The sequence below is a fragment of the Silene latifolia genome, chromosome 8 (assembly GCF_048544455.1).
Source record: "Silene latifolia isolate original U9 population chromosome 8, ASM4854445v1, whole genome shotgun sequence".
Lineage (NCBI taxonomy): Eukaryota > Viridiplantae > Streptophyta > Magnoliopsida > Caryophyllales > Caryophyllaceae > Silene > Silene latifolia.
The window spans coordinates 89,825,024-89,840,597 of record NC_133533.1 but is presented as its reverse complement, the minus strand read 5'-3'; the positions used below and the strand labels follow the sequence as shown (position 1 = coordinate 89,840,597).

At 40.7% G+C, this 15,574-nt stretch overlaps 1 non-coding gene across 1 annotated transcript; it reads right to left on the bottom strand.

The window, feature by feature from the left end:
- Positions 1 to 2,202: 2,202 nt before the first annotated feature.
- Positions 2,203 to 2,311, bottom strand: LOC141597680 (small nucleolar RNA R71). The gene has a single exon (XR_012522902.1). It is a non-coding gene; the product is annotated as a small nucleolar RNA R71 (small nucleolar RNA).
- Between the last annotated feature and the right edge of the window lie 13,263 nt (positions 2,312 to 15,574).

The following is a 15,574-nucleotide window of genomic DNA, read 5'->3' as shown; positions in this document are numbered from 1 at the left end:
CCCGGAGGATTATTGGAAGAAGAAAAGAAGAAAAGAAAGCTGTGACACAATCCACCCGTCCAACTAGGCAAGACGCCCGTCCAAGACGTGAGGAATCCGAGCGTCTTTGCCAGAGGGACGCCCGTCCAACAACGCCACAATCCGCTCGTCCAGCCTATCAATTCGCCCGTCCAGCCACCAGAAAATCCGCCCGTCCCGACACCTTGGACGCCCGGATTCTCTTACAGGCCCACACGACCTTTTCTTCCCTCCGTGAAAGATGCGCATATTTATGAAAGACCGGCAAAAAGGAGACCGACATCTCTTTTGAGAGGAGCGATTCCTCAAGGACTTAATCGTCATTTAAGCCCCTAGTAAACCCTAATTTGTGTACCTAATCCCCACTATAAATACCCCATTAGTCTAATTAGATAATCATGTTCTTCCTATCAACCATTAGTGTAGTTTATATCATTCTAATCTCTTCTTAATCTTGTAATCAACTTCTAATCAAGTATTAATACAAATCTCATTTCCTTAATTTCTCTTTTGTTCATCTTTTATTTTGGGTAATTGAAGATTATTTGGGTTATTATTGGGAGATTGACAACCTTCCAATCAATCATCAAGTACTTCTATTATTCTTTGCTTTATTATTGGAATCATTAGTAGGTATAATTCTCTTAATCCCTTTTTAATTATTGTTAATCATCTTCATTTATTCATCATGTTTTGCTTTGTTGATATGATTGACAACCTTGTTAACATGCTAAACTTGATAATGAGTGAGTAGTTTCCTTAACTAGGGTTAATGGGTAATTAGGGCAAACCAACATGGGGGATGCTTCATGCTTAAATTAATATGTTTTCATAATTTATTTGCTTGCTTGTTGTGATCTCAACTTATACAAATGTTATGTTTGATGAAATGCGAGCCTATGAATCCTTGCATTTTTTACCCATCACTTACCTTTTCAATGAGACTTGTAAGACATAAACCAACTCGAGTCTCATTAGACCATGCATATAATTGAGTAAGGAGGATTAAGTCTACTTGTAGGTGTTGTACAATCTAATCGATTCGGCTCCGGGACCCAAACCTTCCTAGGATTGTAAGATATAAACCAACTCGATCCATCACAACAATAATTGCTTGCTTATAATTTGAGAATGTGTTTGTATGATCAATTCCCATGAATCCCCTATGACCCCATGACACCCTAGTGCTTTTAATCAATTGTTTTACATCTCTTTTTAATCATCTTGCTTGTTTACTTTTATTGCTATTTAGTTTAGTGATCTTCTCATCTCAACCCCAAATTGTGACACCCCTAGACACCGCTACTTGCAATCGAAAGTCCTACATCAATACTCGTCCCTTGGGATCCGACCTTTACTTGCCTCTTTACTAATAGTAGAGTTGTTTGTGAAGTTATAAATATTGTTTTGGTCTAGGTGCTCTTAACGACAAGTAACCGAAAACTAAATCTCCAAGTGAGTCCGACCAAAAATGGCGCCGTTGCCGAGGACGGTGTTAACTTGATTTGATTTTCTTTGATTGTTATTAGTTGTGTCTTTCTTTGCCTTGGAGAAGTAAAACTCCTCAAGGTTTGTTCTAATTATTTTCGAGTTGTTTGATATTTTGCATGTCTAGAAGATCACAAGGTAACTTGTTACCCATTGATCACGAAATTGAAAGGACTTTGACAAATAATAGAAGACTTGCTAGAGGTACTTTGAGAGGTATTGGTGAGGTTGTAGATATTCAACCAAACACTATTGAGTTAATCAACCCTTTTTCAAGAGAAGGTGAGGAGAACCCAACACAAAATCCAACACAAAATCAACCCACAATGCCTAAATTCTCATCACATTCCGTACCAACAGAGGAGAACCTACCCAATGGTACTCCCACACCACAACACTTGACCGGAAATTTCATTGCCAAATCCGCATTTATCCAATTAGTCGAAAGAAGCCAATTTGGGGGGATGCCTAGTGAAGACCCTCACTCTCACATGGAGACTTTTTCTGACTATTGTGATGCGATTTCACAAACCGGTGTGACTCAAGACCAAATTCGATGGGTCTTATTTCCTTTTTCTCTAATCGGCACCGCAAAACAATGGTTGAAGAGCCTTGATAAGGCTACTCTTGGAATTGACTCTTGGAAGAAGTTGGCTATAGCTTTCTACAAAAAATTCTACCCTCCGGAAAAGACTAATATGCAAAGAGCTCAAATTACGGGTTTTAAGCAAAGGGATGAAGAATCTTTGTATGAAGCTTGGGAGCGGTTCAAAGGAATTTGTCGCTCATGTCCTCATCATGAACTTAGCGAGTGGTTCTTGGTACAACAATTTTGGAACGGACTTTATAAAGACTCAAAAAACATTCTCAACATGGGATCAAATGGTATGTTCACCGAAGTTGACGATAATCAAACTTGGAATAAGATTGAGAAAATGGCGGTCCACAATTCACAATATAGTAGACCTCGCAAGGCTACTAGAGGAGGAAAGCATGAAGTGGACTCCATTACTCAATTGGGTGCTCAACTTAGTGCTCATATTGATACCATTAACTTGAAATTTGAAAAGGCTATGACTAAACTTGAAGAAGCCTCAAAATCATCCAAGCATCATGTTAATGCCATGGTAGCATCTTCATCAATCCCAAGTGGGGTATGTGAGAATTGTGGAACTTTGGGACATGACCAAAGTGAATGTTGGGGAACTAATGAGCAAGTGAATGCTTTTCAAGCATACAAGAGTGGTACCCCTTATTCCAACTATTACAATGAAAACACCAAATTCCACCCAAGTCTCTCATACAAAAGCCAAAATATTCAAAACCCTCAACAAACATACACCCCACCTACCATGAGAAACCAAAATCAAAGACCCTTCTACAACCAAAACCAAGGTTATCAAAATCAAACTCCATACAATCAACAAAATGACCAAGGTTTTGATGTTCAAAAAGCGGCCCTCCAAATGCAAAAGAATCAACAAGAATTTTTCACTCAAATGCAAAAAGATAGTCAAGCAAAAGACATCACCATCAACAACATCCTAGCCCACACAAAAATGTTGGAAACTCAATTGACCCAACTAGCATCTTCAAACACTCAAAGGCAAAAGGGGCAATTACCACCTCAAAGTAATCCCCCAAGACATGAAACGGTTAGTGCCATTCACTTGAGGAGTGGTACGAGATATGAAGGACCGAAGAAGCAAGTTGAGGATGAAGTTGTGGAAGCTAGTGAGAAAGAAGAAGTTGTGCAAAACCCCAAGGAAGGCGAACCAACAAAAGAAGAAGTTTCAAAGAAAAGTGCAGAGAAGGCCAAGGAGAAAGAGCCCATCATGATTAGACTTCCATTCCCAAATCGTCAAGCTAAGCCAAAGTTTGATGACCAACTTGGGAAATTTATGGAAATTGTGAAGAATTTGGAAGTCTCGATTCCTTTCACGGAATTAATCAATCATGTGCCGGCCTATGCAAAGTACATGAAGGACATCCTTACGAAAAAGAAGTCGATCCGGAAGCTTGAAACTATCGCCTTCACTAAGGTGAGTAGTGCAATCCTTCAAGGGAGTTCACCTCCGAAACTTAAAGACCCGGGAAGCTTCTCAATACCGTGTACCATTGGCGACACCACGATCAACAAGGCTTTGTTTGATCTAGGAGCAAGCGTGAGTGTTATGCCGTATTCGGTTAGTAAAAGGCTAGGGTTGGGAGAGCTTAAATGTACCAACATCACACTCCAAATGGCTGATAGATCGACGAAGACACCGTTAGGGATATGGGAAGGTGTTCCCGTGAGAGTTGGGAAATTTTTCATCCCGGTGGACTTTGTCATCGTTGACATAGAAGAAGACTCCAATATTCCGATCATTCTAAGTAGACCTTTCTTGCACACCGCAGGTGCGGTGATAGATGTGAAGCACGGAGAGCTTACTCTAGAAGTAGGCGACGAGACCATAACTTTCAATCTTGACAAGACCATGAGAGCTCCCCGTTTGCATGAACCATGCTTTATGGTTGATCACTATAGCCGGAAGGATGATAGGAAGAAGTCGGAATTCCAATGGAAAAAGAATGTTGATGATGCTCCATTCAAAGAGCAAGAGAATAGCAACAAAGAGAGCTTGAAAAGCTCACCCATGACAAGTGAAGAGGATGGCCTCATTGGTCAAGACAAGAAAGAAGGAGAGTTGTCTCTATCAACTCAAGAAATTTTTAATGATCAAGTAGACGAAGTTTGCGGTCCTTGGGATCATGAGTTCGAAGGGATATTCAATACTTATATTGGTAATGTTATGGACCAAGACAATCATGGAGAACAACAAGTGCAAAGACCTATTGAGGATCTTTATCATGATAATGAACAAGCTTTCAACTACTTCTTCAAGGTGTTGAGTCACATCAACAACACCTTGAACATGCCCCCTTGACATCTCACATTGGATGAGAGTTTGGTGGAGTCCTCCCTAAACCACCATTTGTAAATATTCTAACTCCCTAACTTGCATTTTAATTTTTACATTGCATTTTTGTCATTTTTGGATTTATATTTTTGTGCCTTGATCAAAATATTCATCATTTTGAGAAGTGAGGGAGGGACTTATGATTTTATTGATGTGTAGTGCTTTGACTTAGTGTGGGGATAGCAATTGCCTAGGCTATTCATGCCTTTGTAGTGCCCCCACAATGAAAAATACAAGAATTGAAGAATGAAAATGATACGGGTTATGCAGTACCCACGGATGGACCAGAATCCGTATGGACCGGGAGGAATCCGAGCGTCTCATGAGAGAATCCGCTCGTCTTGAGGAACCCGAGCGTCCTATATCACCAGACCCCGTCCGGCTGAGCTGTGGAATTAAAAAAAAAATGGTCTGTCACAGAATCCGAGCGTCCCAGTGAAGAATTCGCTTGTCTGATTCTGGACGCTCATCTTGCAGAGAAGACGCTCGTCTTTCTGCTGTTGAAATTTAAGGAATCACCCTGTAACAGAATCTGAGCGTCTTCCAAGGAATCCGCTTGTCTCACATTGAAGAATCCGCTCGTCTTTGCTGAAAGACGCTCGTCCTGTAGCGTCAATTCCTGATGCAAAACATGTAGAATCCGAGCATCCTAGTCCTGAATCCGCTCGTCCCTACTGCTATTTCAAATTTAACGGGTCTCTTAAAACCCCTATTCCCTATTTCATTTTTATTTCCTCTACATTCAAACACTACCCAAAACCCAAAAACCCCATAAAACCCTCATCCTCTACATCAACAAAACCAAATACAAACTTAATAAAATCAAATCCAAACTCCCTCACAACAAGAATTAATCACTCCTTTTGCAACAACAATTGATTCAAACACCAAAATCTTCAACCTTTGAGTCGATTTTTAAGATACAAAGCAACATTCTTTCATCTTAAATCGATTTGGGCATAACTAAAAATTGGAGATTTCAATCTTTCTTTGGTGTAATCAACAATGGCAAGAACTAAAGGAGGTAACAAGGCACCCCCAAAGAAGACACTTTCAAAAAGGCAACAAACTCTTCAAGCAAAACAATTGTCAAAGGCATTGGTAGTCCATGAGGCAAGGTTGGAGGTTCAACAAGGTCCCCCTATGGAAGCTACAACATCAACAACTCCGGTCATTGAGCAATTATCTAATTATCCGGAGGTAATTTTCACTTCTGACTCTCATAGGGATAAATTTGTTCTCTTTGCTAAGAAGACCATTATGCCTACAAAATTTATTTGTGAAGATGCCTTGACAAAGTTGGGTGTTCTTGAGCAAACCAAAACCTTCTTTGAGGCTATGGGATTGGGTAAATTGTTTACCATGAAAGAATTGACATACCCCACCCTCACATTAGAATTTTTGAGTTCCTTGAAAGTCACAAGGGTGGAGACTAGAACTCACATCGAGTTTCGTCTTGCAAATGTGAATAGACGCATCACTTTTGGTGAATTGAGTGAGATTTTAGGCCTTAGTGATACCCCATACTATGAAAAGATCCCCGAAAAGTATGACCCCGCTCCTCTTTGGGAGGCAATTTCCGGAAAGAAATTTGTGTGCTTTCCTGATTGTCGTGCTCGATTTGTCCACCATCCGGGCATTAGAGTGTGGCATAAGGTCATTGGGAATACTTTGATAGAAAGAAATGGCACTAATCATCTTACCAAGCTCGATTTTGTTCTTCTTGAGTCGGCCTTGAACATAGGAAGGGAATATACTAAGCCATATAATGCTCTAAGACTTTTGGTTGAAAGATGGCTTAATGTCGATTGTGGTAAAGAAGGCACCGCTTTTATTGTGAATGGAGGACTAGTTACCTATTTGGCCAAGCACTTTGACCCAAACTTCAACAAAGACAACACTTATGTGGCGGTCAAAGGAGGCCATCTTATTGATATGGACGCCATGATTCACAAGTTTACGTGGGTCAAGCATGATTCTCTTGACACCAAATATGGGTGGTTAACCAAAGAAGCTAGATCCTTCACTTTGCCTTTAAAGATTTGCCGATTGAGTGTTCACCGACCAAACTACCTTCTTCCACGCTCCGAGGAGACCGAGTACATTATTCAACAACAAAGAGGCGAGATTGATGAGCCCTCCTCCTCCATTGTCACACCACCCTACCCATTTGAGTATCACGAGTTCAAACCCAAGGATGTCGAGGTAGGAAATGATTACATAACTCTACTCATGAGGGAAATGCTTAACCAAGCTTACAATGATAGAGTGGATGCTTACAAGGCCCAATATCCACCCCTCCTACATCTAGCTAGGCAAGGACTTCTTGATCCATCATGTCCTTTACCTAGTTGGGCGGATAGGGAAGTTTTCTTTCCTAGCACCTCTAGTGGTGGAAGACCGGGTGGAGAGGAGATTGTTGATGAGGGTGTTGATGAAGAAGGTGAAGAACAAGAGCCTCAAGAGAATGTTCAAGAAGAAGAAGCTCAAGATGAGGAAGAAGAAAGTGAGGAAGAGAAAGGAAGTGAAAGTGGGAGTGGAGATGATTCTACTTCTATGGAGGAAAATGATGATAATGATGATATGATGGAGGATTAGCAAACCTTGGAGGCTCCTACACTCTTTCACCCCTCTTATGGTTTGTCTACTTCTTTTGTTTTCTTTATTTTATTTTGATCATTTGTTGTGGAGTTCTAGCAACATGGAGGACTAACACCTTGGCCTCATTAAGGTGCTCTTTTTATTGTTCCCAATTTGAAAAATCCAAAATGAGAATTTGTAGTTTCATGCATTTCATTCCGTGTGCATAAACTACCTGAAATTCAAGACGTTAGAAATAATGTCTATTTTGGTTTGGGGAAGTCCATGCATACGCATCGGGAGGTAATCTAAATTACGCTCTCCTCCATAACAAAAACCCATGCATCATGTAGTGTACCTTAGTATAGTTTGCATTTAGTTTAGAAATCATACATCATGCTTGCATAATTTCCTATCGTATTGGCCATTGAGGACAATGGCCATACTAGTGTGGGGATGGGAAATTCTAACTTAACTTTTATTCAAAAATCCAAAAAAAAATCAAAAATTTCGAAAAATCCAAAAAAATTGAAAAATTAAAAATCCAAAAACAAATTCATTTCCTTTGTAGTGTAGTCTTGTATATATTGCTTATATATATTGTGTTTGTTCATCCTTCTTCACATTAATCGACTACGCCACATCCGAGACATGAGGATATTAAAGACCGCATGGTATGATTTTTCCAATCTCCTTTTTCCCTCTTTATGTTAATGACTATGTGGCTTTATTTTGATTAATGCGGTATAAACAATGTGAATTTAGGATTGCATTTAGATTATTTGGCATACTAGTTGGTAGAAGCATATGCATTAGGATGTATATATGTTAGTTGCATCATGGCATGTAGTTTGCATGTTAGAAAAATTTTGTGAAACCGTCTACTTGGAAAGCTTGACAAGTGTATATAGGCCCTAGTAGATGCTTTTTCATCTTAAGACTTTGCTTGTTAGAATGCTTGTAAAACACCCTAGGATGTGTCATGTTAGTATCCTTTGACCCATGGATTAAGGCCTAGTCAAGAATACCTTTTGGTGTGATAACTCCTTGGCTACCGTTTATTCCAAGGTGACCCTTGAAACCATGCAACCATCATTCATCCATATTCTACCATACATTTTTGTCATCAAATGGAATGGGCACAAAAACAAAATTGTTCAAGTTTGAGTTCAAGAAATGAAAAGAAAAGAAAAGAAAGAAAAAAAGTTTGCAAAATACATCAAAAGAAAAGAGGAGTAACAAAAGTGAAAACTCATATGCTTCAAATATATGGCACCCTCGTTACTAATTGGGGTGATTTTGAAAATGTTCAAAAGAAAATGCAAAAAGTTGAAAAATTGTCAAGTATTGAAATGCCAAACATCAAAAGAAATGGCAAGAAAGTGTTCTCAAAATGTTATATGCCACAAGAAATTGAGGGGAAAAACAACAACGATGCAAACTCCCAAATAAAACTCAAATACTTTCGATCCCTTTATCCATCGTATCCACTTTTGTGCATGGTAGAGAGGGGACTACCCTTCTTCTTGTCTAGGCAAGAAGGGGAATTCCGCGATCCTCCAGTGTTTCTAACACCATAGGGAGTCTACTCTTGACGAAAGCATTTAACGATTGAGGACAAAGGTACCCTAGCTTAACACAATTTGGAGGTGATTTATTGGTATCCTTCTAGGCTTAGTAGTTTGAAGAAATTGCATCTATGAAGGAGTGTGTACCCTTGAATTGCTTCCCTTGTAGATAATTTCCGCCACTTAGATGAGGAAAGTGGCTATTCTTTTGTAGATGCATCCATTACTTGATTTTATGTGCTTTAATGATTGGATGTGTCGCCATTTTGGCAAGACCCACCTTGCCCTGCAAGAAGGCATCCTACCTCATGGTTGTCTTGTTGTGAGTTGAAGGGGCGGAGTGAGACCCGCTAATTGTCTCATATCGGCTATGCTATTAGGTTAGTTTAAATAACGGTCCTAGTTTTTGTCACCTCTTTACTCGGGACGAGCAAAGGTTCGGTTTGAGGATATTTGATGTGACCATTATTTGAGCATATTTAGTCCCCGAATTAGCCTCGTTCCTATGCTTTTTAGTGCATAATTGGGTCATTTACTATCTTTAGTCCTTTGTTTTGCATATTCTTTGAGGTTTTGTTTCCTTGGTAGAAGAGGAGTGCAAACCTTGCATTTTCATGGCAAAATAGAGCTAAATTGATCGAATCTAATGACCAAGCATCAAAGACAAGACAAGACTAGAAGGCCTTTGTACATATTATAGTAGATGGGCAATGATGAAGAAGTCCTTGCATCCCCGACTAAATCCCGGAGGATTATTGGAAGAAGAAAAGAAGAAAAGAAAGATGTGACACAATCCACCCGTCCAACTAGGCAAGACGCCTGTCCAAGACGTGAGGAATCCGAGCGTCTTTGCCAGAGGGACGCCCGTCCAACAACGCCACAATCCGCTTGTCCAGCCTATCAATCTACCCGTCCAGCATCCAGGAAATCCGCCCGTCCCGACGCCTTGGACGCCCGAATTCTCTTACAGGCCCACACGACCTTTTCTTCCCTCCGTGAAAGATGAGCATATTTATGTGATGTGACCATTATTTGAGCGTATTTAGTCCCCTAATTGAGCCTATTTTGCATACTATTATAGCATTTCATGGCCATTTTATCCGTCAAAACCTTCCTATTTGCTTTTCTATCACATTTCATATGTTTTGTAGAAAAGAAGATAATAAGGCGGAAATTCCCGTCTTTCGTGCGTATTCGGAAGCTATTTGACGATATTTGATGGACTAGTATGAAGAGGAAGCGAAAACTAAAGACCAATCGTGCAAGAATAAAAAAAGAAGTAAGAAAAAAGGATGCTGTGACAGAAGACGAGCGAGTTTCCCACAAGACGCCCATCCTGCACTAACAACCCGTGCGTCCCACCCACGAAGTCGCCCGGATTCCCAAGAAGACGCCCGGGCACCAGCTCAACAATCCGCCCGTCTTTCCCCTTGGACGCCCGGATTCCCTTGCAGCAATTTTCGCCTTTTTCTTTCTTCGTGAAAGATGCCCATCCTTCCAAAGATACCGGCGTCTCCCTGCTCTAAACTCAAAAGTGTAATTACTAATTTAGCCTTAGTTAACCTAGTGAATCCCTACTATAAATACCCCATTTGTAATAATCAAACCATGAAGTTTTTAGAGTAGAAAGTTTCCTTAGATTAAATCAAGCTTTCTTAGATTAGATTAGGGGTAGATTAGAATAGATTGCTCTTTAATCTTTCCACAAATCTCACATTAATCTCTCCTTAATTATTGTTCAAGTTTATTATTCAAGTTTATTATTGGGTAATCGAAGACTATTGGGTTTATTGGGAGATTGACAACCTTCCATCAATCATCAAGTTCTTCTATTATTCTTTTCTTTATTGTTTGGATCATCTTAAGTTGGTATAATTCCTTTACTCTTTACTCTTTATTGTTCATTTCTTCATTCCATTATCATGTTTATACTTGTTGTTATGTTTGACACCATTAATGACATGTTCTCCATGATAATAAGTGAGTAGTTATTTAGCTAGGATTAGTGGGTAATTAGGGGAAGCAAACATGGGATTGATTAATGCTTAATCTAATATGTTCACATGATTAAATTGCTTGCTTGTTGTGATGTCAACTTTATGCACATGTTATGTTTGATGAAATGCTAAGCCTATGAATCCTTGCATTTTTACCATCGCTTATCTACTCAACTTGACTTGTAAGATATAAACCAACTCGAGTCTTGTTAGACCATGCATAGAAGTTGAATAGGAGGAAAGTAAGTTGACTTGTAGGTGTTGTACAATCTAATCAATTCGGCTCCGGGACCCAACCCTTCCTATGAACCGTAAGACATAAACCAACTCGGTTCCTCCACAACAATAATTGCTTGCAACTTTGTAAACATGTTTGTATGATCAACACCATGAATCCCCTATGACCCCATGATATCCTAGCACTTTTAATCATTTGTTTACATCCTCCCTTTTATTGCTTGTTTTACTTTATTGCTTTTATTAGTCTAGAACACAACTACAAACCCAAATCAATCGTGACACTAGCATAAATTGAGATAGATAGACTTAGAACCCAAAGCACACCGTCCCATGGATCGACGTCGACTTACCGCTAACTAGTAGTTTGTCGAGTATTATAAATGTGTTTGATTGGATGTGTGACGACCAACTCTGGTCCTATCAAAATGGCGCCGTTGCCGGGGATGGTGCTATGTGATTAAGTTCTTACTTGTTTGTCTATTTTGATTTTGCTTTCACCTTGAGGAACTTGTTCCTCAAGGATTGTTCTTACCGTTTTTGTGTAGTTTCCATGCTTGTAGTTGTTTCCTTGTCTTAGCTATGATGGCTCAAGACTTGACATATGGAGTATGTGGTGGATTGTTTGAGTATGACAATGGGTATGGGGAGTTTGAGGAGCAAGTCAATACAAACCTACCTTACAACTCATACAATGAAAATCCTAACTACTACCCCAACTTTTCCCACCAAAATCACCACATCCAATATCAACAACAACCACCCACCCAAAACTCACTTTACAACCAATTCCAAATGTCACAATACAACCACTTTCACACTTACCCACAACAAGAAAATGAACCCATTCAATATCTGATTCTCCAAATGATGGGAGATCAACAAAACTTCTTCAAACAAATGCTAGAGGAGAGTCAAAAGAGGGATAATGTTCTTCAAGGCATTGTTGCCCAAGGTGAGGAATTGGAGATTCAAATTGCCCAATTGAAAGAATCCTAAGCAATCACTCCTCACCACCCTTTGGACATTGAGCATGAATGCGAATTTGAAGTAGTAACTTTTGATATGGAAAATGAGAAATGGGAAGAGCCAACCTCCTTGAGCTCTTGTGACTATGAAAGTGTTGTGTTTGATGAGGAAGACATGAGGTTGAGTAAGCCAAGTACTCTTAACCTTTGTGAGTATGAGGGTGTATCCTTTGAAGTGAATGTTGAGACATTGGAGAAAGAGTTAAATGAAGCCCCTATCCATGATTCGTATGAAGATAGCAATAATGATGATGAGCCTAACGGATGGACTCATAATATCACCTTGCTTGAGGAGCCTATCCTTGAGACATTTGAGATACCCTAGTTATCATGAAGAAGAACGTCCTTCCTTTATTCCTCATGAAGACCACTTGACACCTATCATGGAGCCAATTATCATTGAAGAGGATATGGTAGATCTTCTTCAAAAGGCCAAAGTATCATACAAGAGCTACTTGGTGAAAAAGCCCAAAGAGAAAATTGCTCGTGAAGCCACTTATAAAGATTTGACACCCACGATGACAACTTCTAAGGAACTCGATCATCAATGCCATGAAAATTCTCCTTCCACCTTGGAAGGATTGAAAAATCAAAATCCTAACATCATCACCGAGATTAAAGAAGAAGTTGGTGAGTGGAAGTCTACGGATGAAAATGAACCACACTTCATGCCTAATGTTGACAAGAATCATGGGCTTGTTTATTGGAAGCATTGGGAAAGCTCTAGTGCTAAAGACAAAGCAAGAGAAAGAACATTCTACAAGCTTCCTTGGCCAAATTTCATATTCAAGTGGAGCAACCCATACTTATGCTTATTTGGAGCTTGTTCACAAGCTTTTGATATGTTATTAAGAGCCTTGAGCTCTATGGATATGAATTTCTACAATTTGAACTAGTTTGGTGGAGTCCTATCTTAAACCACCATTTGTAAGATACTTCTTGGACCCTTTACTTTGTATAATATTGTACATTATTGCATTTGCATTTAATTTCTTGCATGAGAGTGGTGAGAGAGAGAGTCATCTTACATTTTTAATGAGCAAATTTCAGAAAAAGATAAGGAGGAATAGAAAATCGGTGAAAGGGTATGTTATTGCAAGGAAAAGAAAGAAAAAGAAGAAAGGGAGCTGAAGACGCCCGTCCCGAGGCCTGGACGCCCGTCCAGGACCCCCGTCAAAAAATGGTTGGCGCTGTAGCAGAAGACGGGCGGATTCAAGCCAAGACGCCCGTCCTGAGAAAAGCCGGCCATATTATTCACGGGACGCCCGTCGCGTATATCATCTAAAACAAGATTTTGAGCTGCTAGGAAATCCGAGCGGATTTCTGAAAATACGTCCGTCCCGACCAAGACGCCCGTCCCAACTCTGAAGACGCTCGTCTTCTTCCTGCTCTCAACTTGGAAAATCCCCTGTATTAGAATCCGCCCGGATTTAGAGGAAGACGCCCGTCTTCTATTAGGAGAAGACGCCCGGCCCGCAGCAAAGACGCCCGGATTGGCCTATTTTTCTCGGATAAACCCGACAGGACCCACCCTTATCCGCTCGGATTCCCCATTCTTCTATAAAATCACCCCCTTTCTCCCTCATTTCTTCACCTTATCAAACCCTAAAACACTCATCTCCATCCTCCAAAACAATCCCCTCACATCAAAAGCCAACAAAAACCCCCATTTCCTCAACTTCAAGATGATGAACCTCAAAGGCAAGGCCAAGAAGTTGGTTGAATCCACCGGAAGGAGGCGCAAGGGATCATCCTCTTCAATTCCGCGGGAGGTAGCGCTACCAAGGAACTTCCGCCCCATAATGAGGGGAGGAATTGAACAACTTGACTACTTCCGAGAGGTGCTTTTCGAATCCGATGACGACCGCAAGAACTTTGTCAAATTGATAGGTAAGAACTATGAACCCACTCAATTCATAGATACTAGGGTGTTGGAAATCCTTAAGATAAGGTACCCTACGGAGATGTTCTTTGATGGCCTTGGCATTTGGAAACTTTTCCATGCCCATGAGGAGACGTACCTTAGTCTCACCCTTGAATTCTTGAGTAGCCTTCGCATTGTAACGAATACCCGCACCAATGTGGGCATGGAGTTTAGGTTGTGCAACCTAGACCATAGCCTTACTCTTGATCAATTTGCCTACATTTTCGGTCTTGAAGTGCCCACCAACTATACCGAAAAACCCGATAATTTCGATGTGGACCATCTTTGGAAGGCTATTTCCGGGAGGGATTTTACCCATCTAAAGCAATGCTATACTTTCGCCATCCAACATCCGGTGATTCGAATCACTGAGCGCTTTGTGGCCGGTACCATCAATGGGAGGTACGAACAAGATAGGTGTACTCTCATTGATTTAACTTTTCTTGAGTCCTATTTGAATGTTCGAGGGATGAGGCATTATAACTTCAACACACCCCTTGAGATACTTACTAGGTTCAATAATTTTGCTCAAGGGACCACCCAACTCAAGACCTTCGTAATGGGAGGTCTAATTACTATTTTGGCCAACTACCTTTGCCCCGGGTTTAATGCCCAAGGGACCTATACTCCTCTTGAGGGGAGAACTATGATTGATGAGCACACCGTCTTCAACCATCACCGGTGGTGCAACTACACGTAAGACGAGTGTGTAGAATGGTACACCAAAGGATGCACCTCAATCATCCTTGAGGGTTGGAAGATACCGGGCATTGACCCAAGATTGAGCCCGTATTCGCCTCCACCAAGCTACCTCCTTGATATCAAAATTCTTGACAATCCCCCTCAAAGGGAGGAGCCACCCCGCCAAATACCTCGTGGAGCACCGGGAAGGCCTATTCGCCCACCCTCCTATGTACCTATCCCACCATACCCTACCCAATATACCAAATTTGAACCGGAAATCCCCAATACCCCGGGTATTAATGATTTGATGAACCTCATGAATAGAGTGGACCTCGGGGTACATGAAGGGAGGGTCGACAACTACTTGGCCCTTTACCCCCAATACTATAACATGGCTCAACAAGGGTATGTTGACCCTAATGGCCCTTTGTCCACTTGGGCACAACCGCAACACTTGTTCCCTAATCAAGGGAACCAAGCTTGGGATCGCGACGGCGGAGGGCATCCTAGCCAAGGTGGAGGGTACTCGGGTCAAGGAGGAGAATTTGACCAAGGAGGGTATTGGGGCCAACCAATAGGGTATGACCAAGCCGGTAGCTCTCACCAATATGGCTACCAATATGAGGAGGATGACGAGTGAAAGAGGCCCACCTCACCACCTTCATTTGTATGATACCCATCTCTCCCTCTCTCTTTTGTATATACGTTGCATTTAGTATAGCTCTCGCATGCATTTGTATCATATTTCATTTGCATTAGTTAGTTCATTTAGTATAGTTTGCATTGTAATATATTTAACATGATTCATGTGTTGGGGTTGGTGTCCTTAACAGTTAGTGCAAGGACTTATAAATCTCTAAAAGGATCAAAGGGCATACTTTTGGTATTATTATCAGTTGATCCACGTTTATCAATAACGATTGGCTTGCTAGATAAGTTTGACGTTATTGTCATACAGATGGCGGTGATCAACTGGTCCCTAAAAGTCACACCTATAGGATACGTTTGAGAGACGTGACAGTATGAAAATACAGTCATGTAGATGCCAAACTTGACTAACCAGTTAGTCTGAGTCATTTGACTAATAATT